This window comes from Arachis hypogaea, chromosome 12, assembly GCF_003086295.3.
Source record: "Arachis hypogaea cultivar Tifrunner chromosome 12, arahy.Tifrunner.gnm2.J5K5, whole genome shotgun sequence".
Lineage (NCBI taxonomy): Eukaryota > Viridiplantae > Streptophyta > Magnoliopsida > Fabales > Fabaceae > Arachis > Arachis hypogaea.
The window spans coordinates 37,470,202-37,491,013 of NC_092047.1; the positions used below are offsets into that span (position 1 = coordinate 37,470,202).

The 20,812-nt window shown below is 41.1% G+C and overlaps 2 non-coding genes across 2 annotated transcripts; both read right to left on the reverse strand.

The window, feature by feature from the left end:
• Positions 1-425: 425 nt before the first annotated feature.
• LOC112730783 (small nucleolar RNA R71) lies at positions 426-533 on the reverse strand. The gene has a single exon (XR_003166593.1). It is a non-coding gene; the product is annotated as a small nucleolar RNA R71 (small nucleolar RNA).
• Positions 534-11,565: 11,032 nt separating this feature from the next.
• On the reverse strand, positions 11,566-11,673 carry LOC112732120 (small nucleolar RNA R71). Its single transcript, XR_003167857.1, has one exon. It is a non-coding gene; the product is annotated as a small nucleolar RNA R71 (small nucleolar RNA).
• Between the last annotated feature and the right edge of the window lie 9,139 nt (positions 11,674-20,812).

Genomic DNA, 20,812 nt, shown 5'->3' on the forward strand with positions numbered 1-20,812 from the left:
AGGAAGAAACCAGCCCCCGTTCTACTGATTCGGTTAATTTACGTATAGGTGACATGGCAGCACCTAGGAGAGTTACTATCCAGGAGGCTGGAGCCCCTGATTTTACAATGCAACCGTTTCAAGCGCATCATCCAGCGTTGTCTACTGACTTTGAAATAAAGACCGCACTGCTCAATTTGATGCCCAAGTTTCATGACTTACCTGCTCAAGAGCCTATCAAGCACCTGAGAGATTTTCCGGCAGCCTGTTCTACTGTCAGGCGTGATGGTGCAGATGAAACTTCAATTTTGCTGAAAGCCTTCCCGTTTTCTCTTGAGGGAAAGGCAAGAGAGTGGTACTACACTCAACCCGCAGCAACTGTATCCAACTGGGATACACTCAGAAGAGAATTTTCGGAAAAGTTCTTTCCAGCTGAAGTTACTGATAAACTGAGGAAAGATATTTCCATGATTGTTCAGGATGATTCTGAAACTCTCTATGAGTACTGGGAGCGCTTCAATAATCTTCTGGAAGCTTGCCCCCACCATATGATTGACAAGATAGTGTTACTGAAAGAACTGAACATTTATAGTTTAGAAGTTATAGTAAACTCTCGTTGTAAGTATAGTTACTAAACCAAGCAATCAACCTTTCTTACACACGTTTTGGTTGTCACAAGTAACAAACCCCTAAATAAATTGTTAACCGAAGTATTCAAACCTCGGGTCGTCTACTCAAGGAATTGCAGGAAAGTGTTCTTATTATTGGTTATGAGTTTTGTAAATTGGGGGTTTAGGATTTTGGGTAATGGGCACAAATATATTTAAATGACAAATAAAATAAATAAATAACTGTAAAATAAACTTTCGGCAAGGTATGAGAAATTGGAAGTCCAGACTTAGTTATCCTTATCAATAATAATGAAAGTTGAATCTTAATTCCACTTAGTTAACCTTTACTAAAGCAAAGGAAGGTCAAGGGACAAATTGGTTTGATCTTTGAATCCTATTTATTTCCTAAGAAAAGATTGGGATTATTGATGTTCAATTCAATTGGCAAGATAACAATTATCAATTATGCTGTTGAATTGGATAACTCCTGAGTTACTGATTTCTTAACCAAAACCAAAAGGGAAAAAAATTAAATTTACTGGAATAAAAATGCCTTCAGATGGGAAGCAATAATCATGTAAATAAAAGAAAGCAATAATAAGTGAAATACCTCAAATAATATTAATTCAAAGAAAATCATAACATGAATGTAGCATAAGCCAAATAGGCAACATAACTAATATAAGCATTAAAATATCTGAAAATAAGAGGTAAATATAAAGTAAAAGAACATTGAACCTGGGATTTAGAGGCACTCCTAAAACTAAGAGAAATCCTAAATCCTAATCCTAAGAGAGAGGAGAGAACCTCTCTCTCTAAAAACTACATCTACTCCTAAAATTGTGAATATGAAAGCCTGATTATGAATGGATGCATTCCCCCACTTTATAGCCTCTAATCTGTATTTTCTGGGCCGCAAACTGGGTCGAGAACAGCCCAGAAATCGCTGGAGAAGAATTCAAACACGCTGATTTCTGTCACTGCGACACAGCCGCATGGAGCACGCGATCACGTCACCTAGCGTTAGAGCAACTATGGCCTATTATATATCAAATCGAATCCCTGGATGTTAGCTTTCCAACTCAACTAGAACCGCATCGTTTGGACCTCTGTAGCTAAAGTTATAGCCGTTTGAGTGCGAAGAGGTCAGGCTGGACAGCTTAGCAATTTCTCCAGCTTCTTGTATTCCTTCCACTTTTGCATGCTTCCTTTCCATCCTTTGAGCCAATCCTGCCCTGTAATCCCTAAAACCACTTAACACACATATCAAGGCATATAATGGTGATAAGAGAGGATTAATATTAGAAATTATAAGTCCAAAGAAGCATGTTTTCAATCAAAGCACATAATTAGGAAGGCAAATGTAAAACCATGCAAATAGTATGAATACGTGGGTAAAGAGTTGATAAAAACCACTCAATTGAGCACAAAATAAACCATAAAATAGTGGTTTATCAGTTACTCGGCTACGTCACACAGGGCATGAGGCCCCAAGATAAGAACACATTGGAAAGTGCTAGCAATGGGTCTATGAAAAAGTACAAGACCACTGATGAGGCATGGCAATTGATCAGCGACTTAGCTGAATCTACTAGGAATCACAGGCAAAAACAAGGCCACGCAAAAGCCGTTGCAAAAGTATCCTCTAGCAGAGAGACTGCTGCTTTAACTCAGAGTATCTGTGAAATGACCAACTTGCTGAAGCAGATGCAATTAAATCAACAACAAGTTCAGCAAGCTCAACCTTCTCCAATACAGCAAAACCAACAGTTAGTCCCACAAAGAATTTGCGGAATTTGTGCTGATTATAGCCATTATACTGATGAATGTCCGCAGCTCCAGCAGGAAGACAACACCGTGGCAGCCACTCATAACTTCTATGACCGCCCCAACCAAGGGTACAATCAAAGTGGCAATTACAACTATGGGTGGCAGGACAATTCTAACCAGAATTGGAGGGACAACAAAAACAGAGGAGGCAGAGATAATCAGGGAAATCAGAGGTGGAATAACAACAACAATAGACAGCAGAACCAGTACCAGCCTTACAGAGTACCTCACCTGAGGCAATCCCAAGGACCACAGAATACCCAACAGCAAACCTCTCAAACTACCTATCCTTCGTCTTCTGTGAATGATGACTTACTACAATCTATTGATCGGAGACAGTAGACCATAGAAAATAATATTAATGCCACTCTAAATGGTCTGAACACTACTTTGCAAGCTCTTGTCTCCCAGATTTGAATAACTCCAATAACCATCCTTTGAGCTCCAGTGGAATTTTCTCTCAACCATTACCCAATCCCAAGGGTGGTATTAATGCCATCACCCTAAGGTCTGGAACCATACTGCAGGAGAGGACTCAGGAGGAGCCAAGCCCACCAGAACACACCTCAGCTGAAGAGGTAGTGGAAATAGAAGATGTTGAAGAGGAAGAAGACATACAAGACATAGCTGAAAAAGAAGAAGCTCAACCACAGGAGGAAGCATCAAAAGGCGTAGACACTGCAGAAGACACTACTCCTATTCCATTTCCACAACTTGCAAGGAAGCCCAGGAAGCAGCTGGAACCTGATCTAAAAATGGTAGAGATATTCAAAAAGGTTGAGGTAACTGTTCCTCTATTTGATGTTATTCAACAGGTACCTAAGTATGCAAAGTTTCTAAAAGATTTATGTATACATAAGGACAAAATTAATGAATTAGAAACTATTCCTTTAGGAAGTTCTATATCTGCTTTAATGGGTGGTTTACCTGAAAAGTGTAGTGACCCAGGTCCTTGTATGGTTAATTGTAATATTGGTGGTGTAGTATTTTCTAATTGCATGTGTGATTTAGGAGCATGTGTGAGTATAATGCCTTTGTCTATATATGATATTTTGAGGCTTCCCCCTTAAAAAGGTCGGCAGCTCGTTTTGTGTTAGCAGATAAAAGCATTATTACAGTGGTTGGAGTTGCTGAAGATGTATTAGTGGGCATTAAGGGACTCATGTTCCCCACTGACTTTTATATCCTGGAAATGCCCCAAAATGACTCAGAGAAGCCATCATCAATCCTACTCGGAAGGCCATTCCTGAAGACCTCAAGGTTTAAATTAGATGCTTTTTCAGGAACATACTCTTTTGAAATAGATGGCAGAGTAGTAATCTTCAATCTGAATGGAGTTCTGAAGCATCCTCCAGAGGATCACTCTATCGTCCAGTGTGACATTATAGATGAAACTGTGGCTGAAGTCCATCAGGAGGAATTTGAAGAGAAGCACGCAGGACAAGGTCTAAGTGTGGAGACATTCTCAGAGGACAATGATAGCACTCTACCACTGTTACCAGCTCCAGACAACCCAGAGCCTGACCATGATCAAAAGTTAGAATTAAAACCCCTTCCTCCACACCTCAAATATGCTTACCTTGAAGATGGGCAGAGGTTTCCAATTATCATTGCAAGGGAACTTACTTCTCCACAAGAAGAGCAGTTACTTAGTGTGCTGAGGAGGCACAAGAAGGCAATTGGTTAGAGTTTGGCAGACATAGTAGGCATAAATCCTCAGGTCTGTGAGCATAGAATATTTTTAGAAGAGGGAGCAAGACCTGTTCGTCAACCCCAGAGGAGACTGAACCCTACTATCTTAGAGGTTGTCAAAAAGGAAGTGACCAGACTACTAGAGGTAGATATCATCTACCCCATCTCAGACAGTGAATGGGTAAGCCCAGTACAAGTGGTGCCAAAGAAGTCTGGAGTCACTGCCGTAAGGATCACTATCCTCTTCCATTCATTGATCAAATGCTGGATCGCCTGTCAGGTGAATCGCATTATTCTTTTTTAGATGGTTACACAGGTTATTTCCAGATTCATATAGCTCCTGAGGATCAGGAAAAGACCACTTTTACGTGTCCTTTTAGGACTTATGCTTACAAGAGAATGCCCTTTGGCTTGTGCAATGCACCAGCTACTTTCCAAAGGTGTATGATGAGTCTTTTCTCTGATCTTATTGAGGACTGTATGGAGGTTTTTATGGATGATTTTAGTGTATACGGCGATTCCTTTAGCCTTTTCTTAGATGGATTATCTAGAGTATTAGATAGATGTGTCAGTACAAACCTTGTATTAAATTTTGAGAAATGTCACTTTATGGTAAAACAAGGTATTGTACAAGGACATGTTGTGTCTAATACTAGTATTTCTGTAGATCCAGCAAAGGTGGATGTTATTTCTAGTTTGTCTTACCCCTCTTCTGTGAGAGAAGTCCGTTCGTTCCTTGGCCATGCAGGTTTTTACAGGAGATTCATTAAGGACTTTAGTAAGGTAGCACTTTCCTTATCCAGGCTACTGCAGAAAGATATTGAGTTCGAGTTCAGTGAAAATTACAAACAAGCGTTTGATAAGCTGAAGACCGCCCTGACTCAAGCTCCAATTGTGAGAGGACTAGACTGGAGCCAACCATTTGAAATAATGTGTGATGCTTCCAACCATGCCGTATGAGCAGCACTGGCTCAGCGTGAAGGTAAGGATCCTTTTGTTATTGCTTATGTGTCTAAAACTTTAGATGCCGCTCAGTCCAATTACACTACTACTGAGAAAGAGCTTCTTTCTATTGTTTTTGATCTGGATAAATTCCGAGCCTATTTACTTGGTATTAAAGTAGTAGTGTATTCAGACCACGCAGCTCTAAAGTATTTATTAGCTAAAAAGGAATCCAAACCAAGGCTTATACGTTGGATACTGCTATTACAAGAATTTGATTTGGAAATTAAGGACAGGAGTGGTAACCAGAATTTAGTGGCAGACCACTTGAGTCGCCTTGAACATATTACAAATGACTCCACTCCTATAGCTGATAATTTCCCATTTGATAACCTGCAAGCAGTATCTGAGATAGTCCCTTGGTATGCCCCTGTAGCTAATTATCTAGTTAGCCGCACCTTTCCTCCAAACTTTTCTAAGCATCAAAGAGACAAGCTGAAAAGTGAGTCTAAATTTTATATATGGGATGACCCATATTTATGGAATGTGGCGCTGACCAGGTAATTAGATGGTGTGTGCCTCAATCAGAATTCCAGTCCATCCTAGAGGCCTGTCACTCATCTGAGAGTGAAGGACATTTTGGCCCTCAAAGAACTGCTAGAAAAATCTTAGACTATAGATTCTGGTGGCCTACTCTTTTTAGAGACGCTGCTGAATTTTGTTGATCTTGTTTCCCATGCTAGAAATTTGGTAATATATCCAAGAGGGATAAGATGCCTCAACAAATTATGCTTTTCTATGAAATTTTTTATTTTTGGGGCATTGACTTCATGGGTCCATTTCCAAATTCTAATGGTTATTTTTATATATTGTTAGCTGTAGATTATGTTTCCAAATGGGTGGAAGCAATTCCTACCCACACTGATGATGCTAACACTGTTGTTTCCTTTGTGAGAAACCACATTATTTGTCGTTTTGGATCACCACGAGCAATCGTGAGCGATCAAGGCACCCATTTTTGTAACAGGAGACTAATATGATTAATGAAGAAGCATGGGATAATTCATAAGGTTGCAACAGCATACCACCCTCAGACTAATGGGCAAGCCGAGGTGTCAAACAGAGAAATAAAGTGTATCTTGCAGAAGATAGTCAAACCTCATAGAAGAGAATGGAGCACCAGGCTACAAGATGCACTTTGGGCGTACAGAACCGCATACAAAACACCCATTGGGATGAGTCCTTTCCGCTTAGTTTATGGAAAAGCTTGTCATCTCCCTGTTGAAGTAGAGCACAAAGCCTTCTGGGCAGTAAAGGAGTGCAACATGGGAATTGAGAAAGCCGGAGCTGAAAGGAAATTGCAACTGCAAGAATTGGAAAGCCTTCGCCTGGAAGCTTATGAGAACTCAAGACTATACAAGGAGAAGATGAAGGCTGTGCATGATCAGCACATCAGGAGGAAAGAGTTCCAACCTGGGGATTTGGTCCTCCTTTACAAATCTCGACTGAGGCTCATGCCGGACAAGTTGAGATCAAGATGGGAAGGTCCATACAGAGTAGAGAAGGCCGAAGTACGGAGTTTATCACCTAAGCCATCCTTCAAGCTCTGAACTTATCAAAGTTAATGGACATCGTTTAAAGCTGTAACATGGTGAGTAGCTGAAGAAAAACAAGGAGCTCGAGATCTTCCTCTTGGAAGATCCCCACATAGCCGAAGACTAAGCTAGTGGAGCGTCCAACTTACGGACATTAAAGCAAAGTGCTAGGTGGGAGACAACCCACCATGGTATGATCGTTCTTTTCCTTATTTTTAATTTTCTTATTCAATAACTCTTCTCTTTATTAGTACATTTCGTGCATCTGCATTTGCATATTTTTATTTAAAAAAAATTGTTACGTGACGCGACCACATCATTGACGCGTCCGCGTCGCAAGGAGATGGGAGAAAATAATAAACGAACAGAGAGTCATGCAGGAGCGTGGCTGGAGGTGTGCCCGTGGCACAAATCGTCCCACGCGACAACGTCACTGACGCGTCCGCGTCAAAAGGGAATATCGGCTTCAGCACTTACCATGGAGGCTCGCGTATGGGCACAGATCATGTCCCATTACGTCTTTCCGAGCACTCACGAATCATCCTTCACTGCGGGCATGGCCGTTCTTCTATGGTGCATCCTTACAGACTAACTTCTGAATCTACCTAGACATATCCGGAATGCCATGGGACACGTACAAATCACGGGCAACTTACCTTTCCCCGTCCTGGTCTCAGATCTTGTCTCAGCAGCCGTAGTCTCCTACAGAGCTGGGGACACCAAAGCTATACTTCCACGGGATGATCAATACGTCCCTAATGGGAAACATATCAGACCTCCAACCGCCACTATCAGCCAGCCTACTGAACTAGTTGAAGATATTCCTTCTTCAACACGACAAGCACCTACTACAGACCAATTGCTCCAGCAGATACTTGCAACGTTGGATCGGCAGGAACAGAAAGCTAAGATGAGAGAGCGCCGTAACAAGCGCCGATTTACATACCTCAAGGAGCTGCTTTTGGGAAAATTCAAGGACTCAGACACCCCGGACTCCACTTCCTTTACCAGCACAGGGAGCCATGATGGCCCCGACAATGGAGATACTGCTACCAACCCACCTTTGTTCCTGACAGATGGCAACGAGGACGGTGCAAAGCCTTAAGTTTGGGGAGGTCGGTCAGTACCTAACTTCCGGAGGTAATTTCTCTTCCCTAACACCAATAAATTAAGATACTTAGTTAGTTTTTCTTTTGCAGAATAGGATAAATTGCATAGTAATAGATTAGTTGCATGCATGTTCTGCTTGATTAAAAAGACAATAAGTTTCTTCTAAGACCCTATCTTTGGAACAAAATTTCACTAATTTTAATTAAAACTTTTATGTTAAATTTGCTTGAAATTGTATTCGGAACATGATTTTTGAGCTAAAGAACACACAACCTGTGAGATTTGAGCCTTTATGAATGGTTACATTATTTAACCATAATTGTTTTATTTATGTGTGTTTACTTCTCTATAATTGTAATCTATATTTTGTTTCATCCCATATGTCCAATGTTTATTATATTTATATGTTTGCATATGATTGAGGCCATTATTTGTTTAGCCCACTTATCCAAATTAAGCCTACCCCTTTCAATTTCCTTTGTTAGCCACTTTGAGCCTTTAAATCCCATTTGTTTTATATTTTACCACATTACTAGTCTTAAGCGGAAAAACAATTATATATCTGATGCCAGGGCATTTTGGCCAGTTTCACTGACCTTTTCTTTACTGTTTTTAAAGTAGTTTCATGCATTTTCTTAGAAAATAAGCTAGTTTTGGGTAGATATTCACTTACATCTTGATTCAAGCATACATTGTGCACTTTACATGATTTCATGAGAATTTTGTATGAATTTAATGACAAATTGGATGTTGCATTTCCCATGACTTGGATTAGAACTTTGATGCACTTTATTGCTTGATTTCAGGACAAAAGAAGCAAGGAAGAACCACGTTAGCAGCCACGTTAATCTAACTAACGTGACCTCTAACGTGGAATGGGAGCTAACTTGCAAAGTTAATGAGAAAAGTAATCGCCAATAACGCCCTCGAAGCCATCATAGCCCACGTTAAGAGTCACGTTAACTTAGTTAACGTGAACTCTAACGTGGAAGAAGATAATAAGGCCAACGTTAGTGACACTCTCCTTTGTCACTAACGTTGGACCAAGCTCATAATTGGCCACGTTAGTTGCCACGTTAACTTAGTTAACGTGGCTTCTAACGTTAAGAAGCAAAAGGGAAGCCAACGTTAGTGACATTCACCTTTGTCACTAACGTTGGCCAAGCTTCCATAAGCCACGTTAACTCCCACGTTAACTTAGTTAACGTGGAAGCTAACGTGGAGAGAGCAATTGGTCGCCAACGTTAGTAACACTTACCTTTGTCACTAACGTTGCGGTGAACCACCAAGAGCCACCATGAGCAACGTTAACTCCCACGTTAACTTAGTTAACGTGGAAGCTAACGTGGAAAAAGAGGTAATGAGCCAACGTTAGTGACACTCACCTTTGTCACTAACGTTGGAGATGGCTAGCATGACTACGTTAGAAGCCACATTAACTTAGTTAACGTGGACTCTAACGTGAGAAAGAGGGGCACATTGGAATGTTATTGACAAAGGTAAGTGTCACTAACGTTCTCGAAGGATTGGCAAGCTTACGTTAAGAGCCACGTTAACTAAGTTAACGTGGACTCTAACGTAGGGAAGGGGGAGGTTTATCAACGTTATTAGGAAAGGTAAGTCCCAATAACGTGTGCGAAGGACCAAAAGTCAACGTTAGTGGTAACGTTTGTGCCACTAACGTTGAGGTTAACGTGGCTCATACTTGGGTGAGCAACGTTAGTGAAAAAGGTGATTGTCACTAACGTTCTCGAACCCACACTTTCACTTAACGTTAACACCACTAACGTCCTGAGCTAAAAGTCCCTGCCTACTTCACACTTTTTCTCTGCAAGCAAAGCTAAGCCCAATGATGAAGATAACTGCTTCAAAATCAGGATCCAAAAGCCCATACCCAAGACTTGAAGAGCCAACTAGAAGATCAGAAGAGTAGTATATATAGGAGTAACTTTGAATTAGTTTGGAGAGCTGGAAACTTTAGGGAGCCTTTGGCCTAGAATTACTCTTTGTATTTTACTTTCTCTGCACTTCTAGTTTACTTTCAGCATGTATTCTCCATCTTCGTCTTCATTTTCCAGAGCTATGAACAACTAAACCCCTTTCATTGGGTTAGGGAGCTCTATTGTAATTTGATGGATCAATTTTAGTTTTCATTCTCCTTCTTCTATCTTTTCTCTTGATTTTACTAGAAAGCTTTCGATCTTCATCCAATTGGGTAGTTATCTTGGAAAAGAAGCTATTCATACTTGGATCTCATCTGAACCTTGAAAGAGGAATGAAGGGATCATGCTAGAAATGCTTTCTCATGCTGGACTAAATTGGGTGTGGATAGATATGTGACTATAATCCTTCTAATACTTGATTTTGGAAATGCATGTGGTATAATCAGTGACCATACTTCATCTCTTCTCATGAGCAATTGACCAAGGAATTGGCTATTGATCAAGATTTGAGAGATTGAATTACAAGGAATTGTAATTCGATCACTTAAGATTGCCAAGGAGATCAATGAATGCATTGATTGAGGAAGAGATGAAAATGAACTTGATCTGGAGAATGCAACATCTCCTGAGCCCAATGAACTCCCCATTTCTAATCTTACCCATTCTCTTTAATTTCTGCCATTTACTTTTATGAGCAATTATCCCATTCCCATTTAAGATTCTGCAATTTACTTTCCGCCATTTACATTCAGCTCTTTATTTCCAGCATTTACTGTTTCTGCCATTTACTTTCCCGCCATTTAATTTTCTGCAATTCTCAACTCAAATTCTGATTCGTTCAACTAGAACATTCCTCTAATTAAAGTTGCTTGATCAATCAATCTCTGTGGGATTCGACCTCACTCTATTGTGAGTTTTTACTTAACGACGAATTCGGTACACTTGCCGAAGGAAATTTGTTGCAAGACAAGTTTTCCGCGTATCAAGTTTATGGCGCCGTTGCCGGGGATTGATTTTGAATCAACAATGATTAAATTGGAGGATAACTAGATTAAGAATTTTTAGTTTGTTTGATTTAATTTTCTGTTTGAGTAATTTACTTTCAATTTTAGTTAATTTCTTCCCCTCCCCCTACTTTTTCGTTTTTTTTAGTTATTTACAATTCAGTTGACTGACCCACTAACTGTTTGATATATTGCATCATTCACACTAACAGTAATTCTAACAGAAATATTTCCTGTATCTATTTTCCTTGCTTGTGCTTTGTTGGTTGTATGACAGGGAGAAAAAGCGGGGCTTCAACTTCCTTTGATTCAGAACCTGAGAGGACCTTCCTTAGATTAAGGAGGGAAGCAAGAGAAAAACGAGTAGTGGGTGCCGAGGAAGAGGAGGAATACTTTGAACCAAACACGGAAGAAAACATGGAAAACCATCATGAAGAAGAGGCTCACAACCATGGTAGAGAAGGTCGAGCAAATCATGCTGGGGAGGAGAGAAGAGTTTTAGGCTCTTACATCAATCCAAACCCAGGAAACTGTGGAAGTAGCATTCAAAAGCCGACGATCCATGCCAATAATTTTGAACTAAAACCGCAGCTCATCACCCATGTTCAGAACAACTGTTCGTTCGTTCGGAGGAGTCCAAGAAGACCCCAATCAACATCTAACCATCTTCCTGAGGATATGTGACACGGTGAAGTCTAATGGTGTTCATCCTGACGCCTATATACTGCTTTTATTACCATTCTCACTCAAGGATAAGGCAGCCAAGTGGCTGGAGTCTTTTCCGAAGGAGAGTTTAACAACTTGGAAAGATGTGGTGAACAAATATTTAGCCAGATTCTATCCTCCCCAAAGAATCAACAGGCTGAGAGCTGAGGTCCAAACTTTCAGGCAACAAGATGGTGAGACTCTGTATGAAGCATGGGAGAGGTTCAAGGACCTGACAAGGAGGTGTCCACCAGATATGTTTAATGAATGGGTGCAGCTACACATTTTCTATGAAGGCCTTTCTTATGAATCAAAGAAAGCAGTAGACCACTCATCCGGGGGATCTCTGAACAAGAAGAAGACCATTGAGGAGGCCATAGATGTCATTGAAACTGTAGCAGAAAATGACTATTTCTATGCTTCTGAAAGAGGGAACACTAGAGGAATGATGGAGCTAAACAATGTAGATGCTCTGCTGGCCCAAAATAAACTCATTACCAAGCAGCTGGCTGACCTCACCAAGAAGATGGAGAGGAACCAAGTAGCAGCAATCACGACTTCATCAATAACCCAAGAAGGAGTGAATGAAGAAGCAGAGGGTAGTCAGGAGCAAGCCAACTACATTGGGAATTCATCTAGGCAAAACCATGATCCATACTCCAAGACCTACAACCCTGGATGGAGGAATCACCCAAACTTTGGGTGGGGGAATCAACAAGATCAAGGCCAAGATCAGAGACGTCACAACCCCAACAATAATGCAGCTCACCAACAATTCACACAGAGAACATATCAACACCACCATAACAACACCTCTCCACATCCATATCAAAACCAAAATAACACTCCTCATCCTTCCACTTCTAATCCCAATCACCCATCATTTGATGACAGACTCTCAAGGATTGAGAATCTACTTGAAGGCATAGGCAAAGAGATTCAAGACAATAAGGCGTTCAAGGAGGAAGTGCGAGCAAATTTTAAGAACCAGGGAGACACCATCAAGAGGTTGGAATCTCAAGTAGGGTATCTCTCTGAGCAGATTCTCAAACCTACAGATGGATTTCCAAGTGACACAAAAAAAATCCGAGAGGAGAAACAAAGAAAGTAAGATGAAAAGATTGCAAGATGGTCACTATAAGTGATAAGGAGACTGAGGACAAGCCAAACAAGCCGTCAGAACAACCTGGAGATACCTCAGCAAAGGAGAAGGAAAAAGATCACCAAGAACCAAAAATCTCACAACAGGAGCTGTTGAGACTCTATGCACCCTTTCCTCAACTACTCAATGGTGCTGTGGAGAAGAGAATATACTCAAGATTTCTTGACTTGTTTGCATCTCTGCATGTAAACATACCATTCATCAAGACCATCCAACAAATGCCTGCATACATCAAGTATATGATGGAACTGCTTCCCAGGAAAAGCTCACTCAAGGGAGGCCAAACTATAGTGATGAACAAGGAGTGCAGCGCCCTCATTCAACCAAAGTTGCCTACAAAAAGAAAGGACCTAGGGAGTTTTCACATACCATGTGCCATAGGAGAAACAATGTTTGATAGGGCACTCTGCGATTTGGGAGCAAGCATCAACTTAATACCCTTGTCCCTTGTGAAGAGGCTATAAATCAATGGGATAATACCCACAGATGTAGTCATCAGGCTGGCTGACAAAACTCAAAAACAAGCAATAGAAGTGGTGGAAAATGTGTTGGTAAAGGTTGGGAAATACTTCCTCCCAGCAAACTTTGTCATATTGGACATGGAAGAGAGTTACACTCACCCAATCATATTGGGAAGACCATTCCTAGCTACAGCCAGAGCACTCATAGATGTGGAGCGAGGGGAGCTAATTTTGAGGATCCATGATGAACAGCTCGCCTTCACTGTTTTCAAACACTCACAAGAAACAGATCAAGAGAACAAGGAACCAAGGAAGGATCACAGTGAGATACTGAAGGAAGAGATGAGTACTGAAGAACAACAAGCTCATCCGAAGATTCCCTTGGTTGATGGACAAGGAAACAAGCAGCTGTCACAGCTCAAGGAAAAGCTGGATGAACCTAAACCACCAGAGGCATGTTGGTACGCGGAATCGTGATTACACTTTAATTATGTACAATTCATTGCTCTTTCTTTCCCTGGAAATGGCGCCAAAAACATGATGCCAAGACCATGGTTCACAACTCCGTGTAACTGACTAGCAAGTGCACTGTGTCGTCCAAGTAATACCTTACGTGAGTAAGGGTCGAATCCCACGGAGATTGTTGGTATGAAGCAAGCTATGGTCACCTTGCAAATATCAGTTAGGCATATATAAAACAGTAATGGGTTTTCAAAAATAAATAATAGAATAGGGATAGAGGTACTTATGTAAATCATTGGTAGGAATTTCAGATAAGCGAATGGAGATGCTTTCGTTCCTCTGAACCTCTACTTTCCTGCTATCTTCATCCAATCAGTCTTACTCCTTTCCATGGCTGGCTTTATGTGATACATCACCACTGTCAATGGCTACTTTCGGTCATCTCTCGAGAAAATGATCCAATGCCCAATCACGGCATGGCTAATCGTCTGGAGGCATCACCCTTGTCAATGGCTTCATCTTATCCTCTCAGTGAAAATGGTCAACGCACCCTGTCACAGCACGGCTATTCATCTGTTGGTTCTCGATCATGCTGGAATAGGATTTACTATCCTTTTGCGTTTGTCACTAACGCCCCGCAATCGCGAGTTTGGAGCTCGTCACAGTCATTCATTCATTGAATCCTACTCGGAATACCACAGACAAGGTTTAGACCTTCCGGATTCTCTTGAATGCCACCATCATTCTAGCTTACACCACGAAGATTCTGGTTAGGAGATCTAAGAGATACTCATTCAGTCTAAGGTAGAACGGAAGTGGTTGTCAGGCACGCGTTCATAGGGAATGATGATGATTGTCACGTTCACCACATTCATATTAAAGTACGAATGAATATCTTAGAAGCAAAATAAGATGAATTGAATAGAAAATAGTAGTACTTTGCATTAATCTTTGAGGAACAGCAGAGCTCCACACCTTAATCTATGGAGTGTAGAAACTCTGCCGTTGAAAATACATAAGTGAAAGGTCCAGGCATGGCCGAATGGCCAGCCCCCATGGTCTAAGAACTATGCGTTCAAAGATTTTCTAAAGATTCAAAGATGTCAAATACAATAGTGAAATGTCCTATTTATAATAAACTAGCTACTAAGGTTTACAGAAGTAAGTAATTGATGCATAAATCCACTTCCGGGGCCCACTTGGTGTGTGCTTGGGCTGAGCTTGAGTGTTGCACGTGTAGAGGTCCTTCTTGGAGTTGAACGCCAGCTTTTGTGCCAGTTTGGGCGTTCAACTCTGGTTTTGGCTCCTTTTCTGGCGCTGGATGCCAGATTTAGGCAGAAAGCTGGCGTTGAATGCCAGTTTATGTCGTCTATTCTTGGCCAAAGTATGGACTATTATAGATTTCTGGAAAGCCCTGGATGTCTACTTTCCAACGCAATTGGAAGCGTGCCATTTCAAGTTCTGTAGCTCCAGAAACTCCACTTTGAGTGCAGGGAGGTCAGAATCCAACAGCATCAGCAGTCCTTCTTCAACCTCTGAATCTGATTTCTACTCAAGTCCCTCAATTTCAGCCAGAAAATACCTGAAATCACAGAAAAACACACAAACTCATAGTAAAGTCCAGAAATGTGAATTTAACATAAAAACTAATGAAAACATCCCTAAAAGTAACTAGATCCTACTAAAAACATACTAAAAACAATGCCAAAAAGCGTATAAATTATCCGCTCATCACATGTGAAGACAACATCAAAATTCCTTTAGAAGAAGAGGCCACAAAGAGTAAGACAACATCACAAGGAACAAAGAAGAAGGTACCAAGGAGGTGGAGGAACAAAAAGATCCCTACAGAGGACTTCTCTCCAGGGGATAAAGTGATCTCAGCTTACTTCCCAGATATCCCCCTGATCTCCCCACTGTGCCATCTCAGCTACCTAAGGTCTTCGCTATCAACAAAGTTCTCTCCTTGGAACATGTAGAGATCATTGATACAACTACTGGATATAGGTCTACTGCCAGAGGAGAAGACTTGAAGCACTATCGACCTCCCTGATGAAGGCGAAACGTCAAGCTAGTGACTCTAAAGAAGCGCTTCATGGGAGGCAACCCATGTTTTATATGCTTTTAGAAAAAAGTGAATAAGTCAATATTTATGAATTCCAACCCAAACTTGAGAAACACTTGGTGAAATCCTTATTATGCAATATATAGTGAAGAACAAGTTTGGTGTTCAAAGCATGCCAAGAAAGCATGAATGCAACTCAGAGCATGCTAGTCTTGGAGCTTTGAACAAAAACATTTCATCACAGTGCTCCAAACTAAGTTTGGTGTCACCCAAGGTGCCACGAATATGCATATAAGGATACACAGTTAGTTAGTTAGTTAGTTGGTGTTCATGAATAAACAATCTAATTCTTTTTCTTTATTATTCTAGCCGTAAAGTTTAAATTTTTTTCTTATGATATTGATTTTTTTTATATTATTTTTATAGGAAAAAGGAAAGGAGCATTGGAGAGGATTGATTGGACAATTAAATGAAGAAGGTTCGGCCACTTCATGAAGAGGGATTACACACTTGTTCTCAAAAGGGAACGCATTGGAAAATGTTGCCATGCAACATAGAAAAGAATGGGACCCTTGAAGACCGAGCAATTTCCATCATAAAGTGATGATCCTTGTCCTTTTTCCATGCACAACCCCAACCGTCCATCAAACAACCACTCCATCAATCCACACCCTACATTCACTCACAACCTCCCTATATAAGTGACCCTTGCTCCGTACCCCACCTTCACACTCCACGCCCAATCTTCACACCTCTCCCTTTCGGAACCAAGCACTTCCTATCCCATTAAAAACATTCCCAGTCACTCCCTTCATTACACTCAACCCTAAACAGCCAAAAGTCTCCACACCCTTACCACCTTCACACATTAACTCTCATTCATGGCATCTTCGAGCTCTAAAAGAAAGAAAGGAAAGGAACCTATGGAGCAACACCCGTATGATGAAAAGAGATTTAGAAGCTTGCACCATGCATTACAATACGGGTGGATGGTGGATAAGGAGATCATTTATGAGCTGGGATTTCAAGTTAGGAAAACTGAGTGTCCCGAAATCACAAAGGAGGTAGAAAAGAGAAGATGGGAGCTCTTCACTGATCCGGTCATTAAGGTGAATGTAAATCTTGTAAGAGAATTTTATGCAAATACGGTCCAATATGATAAGGCAGATGAGTCATATACAAGCTTTGTGAGAGGAAAGACTGTGGATTTCGGTCCCATGAGTGTCATGAGGGCATTAAAGCTACGGTCCATACCATTTGAAGAAGAGAGTTATCATTCAAGACTGAACAACAACCCCAATTATGACCAGATTGTGCAAGATATTTGTGTACCCGGAGCTGACTGAGAAAGATATGCGGATAGGAGACCAAGGTTCATCAAGAGAGCAGACCTCACTCCGGAAGCAAAAGGGTGGTTCAAAATTGTAAGGAGGTCTATCCTCTCAGCAGGGAACAACTCGGAGGTGAATCTCAAGAGAGCCACAATGGTGCACTGTATACTCAAAGGAGGAGAGATCAAGGTTCATGAACTCATAGCCGCAGGCATTAGAAATATGGCAGAGAAAAGCGACTCAAGAGGAAAGTTAGGTTACCCCAGCACTATTTACCGACTATGCAAGAAAGCTGGGGTGGTGTTTGAAGATGAGGACCCCGTGTGGATAAAAGAAGGCATTCCAATAACCGTTTGACGGATGCATGCTACCACATCTCCCCTGCCTCAACGGAAGCAAAGGAAGAGGCCATCCCCTCAAGTAGTAGAAGGACAAGTCTTAGAGGGGCAAGCACCAGCCACTTTGGATATGCACCAACTACAGGAAGCCATTGATGGCCTATCTCGACAATATTTGGAAAGCCAAGGAGCACAGAAAGAGCTTCAACTACAGATGATGGGGCAGCAAGACGAATCACTCTCAAGATGGATGACTCAACAAGGGGAGTGGCAAAAGCAAATGATGGAGCAGCAACTGAGTCAAGGACAACAATGGAGTGAAACATTCCACAGGATAGAACAAAGGCAAAATGAACAACAAGAATCTATCCAGAAGCTAATCAACATCCAAGCACATCAAGGTGCACACATACATGAGATGCGTCGAAGAAAAATAGAACAGGCAGAATTATTGGAAGAGCAAAGGGCATTCGCAGAAGGAGTTTACATGAGCAAGACTGGGCATCATATAAACACTCAAGCCAGGCTCGGATACTTAGTAGGACAGCTGCCTATATTGCATCCAGGAATCGAAAGGTATGAAGAAATGAGGGATGAATTAGCACGAGAAGAAAGACAAAGGGTGGAAGAGAGTCATGAATCAGTGAGGAAGGCACTTGAGGATTGGAAGCAAGCAAGATTGGCACGGGTGCGAGGAAATGCAAGAGGACACAAAGAGGACAAGCAAGGAGGAGAGCATGGGCATCCACATGAGTAAAAGGTGGTGGAGTTCCTTCTTTGGTCCATCTTTTTCTATGCTTTAAATAAGGAAGATCTTGTATGAGATAGAACATGCTTCCATGATAGTTTGAACCTTTTTCAATTCTGTCTTTTAAACTTTTTGTTGATTAGGGCTGTGTTGGCTAGTCTGAATGTCATTACTGCATCATCTCCTTACTTATTTGTACGCTTGTCCTTTTGAACCAAATGAAAAGAGAATGAGTGTTTTATAAAAGACCAGAGTGGAGTTCATACTATGGAGTAAGTTCCTGAGTTTGTGGTGTGGTCATAAGTTAGCTAAGTTGGTTCAAACACAAGGTGGGAAGACAACTATCTGTCATGAATACTATGCTTTGAACATACCCATGAGACTAGCTAAATAATAAGTTCCTAATAAGAAAAAGAGAAAGAACAATCAAAGTTGAAGAATAAAAGAAAAATAGCAAGAAAAGAGGCCAGGCACCAAGGGTTTGAGTCTTGAGGGATGTGTCTGTGGTGTTCCTGTACCAAGGATCTGCTTGGATTACTAGGCTCTCAGGGGTGCTTTATCTCCTGGTAACTTGGGTTAACTAACCCGGGATTATCAGCTGAAAGTCCACTATCAAGAGCAATCTTTGCTACAGAACATTTAGTAGCCCAAAGAGGTGCTGGACACCAAGACCTCAAGGAAAGAAAATAAACAAACCATGTGCCTGTGGTGTGTATGTATGGGGGAGAGACTTGAGGAAGTAAGTCCTTAGGGGTGCTTCAACACCTAGCACCTTGAACCAACTAGTTCGGGAGTGTTGGCTGAAAGCTTATTTTAAAGAGTTGCCCCCTTATAGAGCACTTAGCCTAAGAACACAAATAAGCCCTGAATTGACAAGAAACAAAAGGGATCCATGAATAAAAGTCTCATGGGATGCAAGCAAAGTGAGTATTCTAGGACATGATAAAGGTCTGAAAGCCAGTGAAGGAATGAACCTAAGTTGCTATGCATGAAACCACCATAAAACCAGGGACATGACTTCCACAAGAATGACTCATTTTCTCTTGGCATTCCATTCATCATTCTCTTGTTCCAGTACTTGCTTAGGGACAAGCAAGCTTTAAGTTTGGTGTTGTGATGCCAGTGCATTTTGGTCAGTTTCACTGACCTTTTCTTTACTGTTTTTAAGGTAATTTCATGCATTTTCTTAGAAAATAAGCTAGTTTTAGGTAGATATTCACTTACATCTTGATTCAAGCATACATTGTGCACTTTACATGATTTCATGAGAATTTTGCATGAATTTAATGACAAATTGGATGTTGCATTTCCCATGACTTGGATTAGAAATTTGATGCACTTTATTACTTGATTTCAGGACAAAAGAAGCAAGGAAAAACCACGTTAGCAGCCACGTTAATCTAACTAACGTGACCTCTAACGTGGAATGGGAGCTAACTTGCAAAGTTAATGAGAAAAGTAATCGCCAATAACGCCCTCGAAGCCATCATAGCCCACGTTAAGAGTCACGTTAACTTAGTTAACGTGAACTCTAACGTGGAAGAAGACAATAAGGCCAACGTTAGTGACACTCCGCTTTGTCACTAACATTGGACCAAGCTCATAATTGGCCACGATAGTTGCCACGTTGACTTAGTTAACGTGGCTTCTAACGTTAAGAAGCAAAAGGGAAGCCAACGTTAGTGACATTCACCTTTGTCACTAACGTTGGCCAAGCTTCCATAAGCCACGTTAACTCCCACGTTAACTTAGTTAACGTGGAAGCTAACGTGGAGAGAGCAATTAGTCGCCAATGTTAGTGACACTTACCTTTGTCACTAACGTTGGGGTGAACCACCAAGAGCCACCATGAGCAACGTTAACTCCCATATTAACTTAGTTAACGTGGAAGCTAACGTGGATAAAGAGGTAATGAGCCAACATTAGTGACACTCACCTTTGTCACTAATGTTGGAGATGGCTAGCATGACTACGTTAGAAGCCACGTTAGTGACAAAGGTAAGTGTCACTAACGTTCTCGAAGGATTGGCAAGCTTACGTTAAGAGCCACGTTAACTAAGTTAACGTGGACTCTAACGTAGGGAAGGGGGAGGTTTATCAACGTTATTGGGAAAGGTAAGTCCCAATAACGTGTGCGAAGGACCAAGAGGCAACGTTAGTGGTAATGTTTGTGCCACTAACGTTGAGGTTAACGTGGCTCATACTTGGGTGAGCAACGTTAGTGAAAAAGGTGATTGTCACTAACGTTCTCGAACCCACACTTTCACTTAACGTTAACACCACTAATGTCCTGAGCTAAAAGTCCCTGCCTACTTCACTCTTTCTCTCTGCAAGCAAAGCTAAGCCCAATGATGAAGATAACTGCTTCAAACTCAGGATCCAAAAGCCAATACCCAAGACTTGAAGAGCCAACTAGAAGATCAGAAGAGTAGTATATATAGGAGTAACTTTGAATTAGTTTGGAGAGCTGGAAACTTTAGGGAGCCTTTGGCCTAGAATTACTCTTTGTATTTTACTTTCTCTGCACTTCTAGTTTACTTTCAGCATGTATTCTCCATCTTCGTTTTCATTTTCCAGAGCTATGAATAACTAAACCCCTTTCATTGGGTTAGGGAGCTCTGTTGTAATTTGATGGATCAATTTTAGTTTTCATTCTCCTTCTTCTATCTTTTCTCTTGATTTTACTAGAAAGCTTTCGATCTTCATCCAATTGGGTAGTTATCTTGGAAAAGAAGCTATTCATACTTGGATCTCTTCTGAACCTTGAAAGAGGAATGAAGGGATCATGCTAGAAATGCTTTCTCATGCTGGACCAAATTGGGTGTTGATGGATA